A 1,493-nucleotide genomic window follows, 5' to 3' on the forward strand; every position below is an offset into this window, starting at 1 on the left:
TGGCAAAACTAGTCAAAAACATCTTACTACTATTACTACCACTACTACTACTAGCAGTCATTGTTGTAAATCATTCCAACTCTGCTACTGTTATTATTACTAAAAACAACAGCTACTTCTACTACTAGCAGTTGCTGTAGTAAACCATGACAATTTTGCTACTGTTATTAGTAGTAGTAGTAGTAATATTAATTAATACTACTACTATTAATACAACAACAACAACAACAACAACTGCTATTACTACTACTGCTACTAATAATAGGAGCAGTAGTAGTAGTAGTACCACTGTTAGTAGTCATAATAAAACATATGACTACTATAGTAGTTGGATACTACTACAGCTACTTTTACCATTACTACTAGTAACTGTCATAGTGGTAAGCCATACTACTGTTATGGGTACTAATGTAACTAGTATTGAACCATACTATTACTATTTCTAATACTTGTACTGCCAGTACCACTACTAGTAGTCATAGTAAACAACATGACTGCTGTTAGTAAAAAAGAACAAAACAATAATGATTGGGAAAAAGATCAGGAAAGTCTCACACTGAACAAATACAAGCACTTACAATGCAATGTGTCATGCCCTCTTATAATGTTACAGTGTTTCCAGCTGCACTCTGCATATTAGAATGGAAACTAAGATTCAATTTGATTCGAATTTGTATTCCTAGTTTAGTTTCAAATGTTCTGTCTAGCCCTTCTGAACGGCATTGGCGAGCTCACATAGAAAATCTCTGCTAAAAAATGCCATTACCTAACTGTTTCCATCTGAGTGAAATTTCGAAAAAATCTCAATGTCCTTCAAATATCAGTAGGCAGAATTCAAGTCCCTGCCAAAACATTTGTGAATGAATCCAGAGACCATTCCTTTTTGCTTTAAAATGAGTACAAATCTCCTACAATTATCTCTCTTTCTTCATCTGTTGGTACATTATAAATTCAGCCAAACCTCATAATGTGAAATGTAATGCAAAATACATACAGTATTAAATATACATATATCTTGGTGCCATTATCCAGCATTTCTTGGAAGAAGAAACTGGAGGAATAAAAGACACACCGATTTCAGAGTTTTTTTTTTTTTTTTGATAAAAAACAGGCTAAACATATATTAATGTGGAATAATCTGTTCAGATGTATCTATGTTACAGGTACAATGTGTGTTGGCCGACTGTACAGACTCGCCACTTAAAGCGAATGTTTCTCCCTGACCCTGACTGCTGTAACATACCATCAAGCATTTCTCATGGGACTGTGTTTTCAACCAGAGCTGGTTCTCATCTTGCTTCCTTGTTATTTTGACGTTTCCGAACACGTCCTCAGCAGAGCACATCCTAGATCTCTGTTTTTCTTTTAAAGTATGCAAGAAAAAAATAATTACTGTTCATAAGAAGCTTTATTTTTTTTTCTCATTCTGTTGTAAAACTGTTGTATTCTTTGCTGCCTGATCCCGTAATGGCCACTCATGCAATATTTGCATT

The sequence above is a fragment of the Garra rufa genome, chromosome 13 (genome assembly GCF_049309525.1).
Source record: "Garra rufa chromosome 13, GarRuf1.0, whole genome shotgun sequence".
NCBI classification, from domain to species: Eukaryota; Metazoa; Chordata; class Actinopteri; order Cypriniformes; family Cyprinidae; genus Garra; species Garra rufa.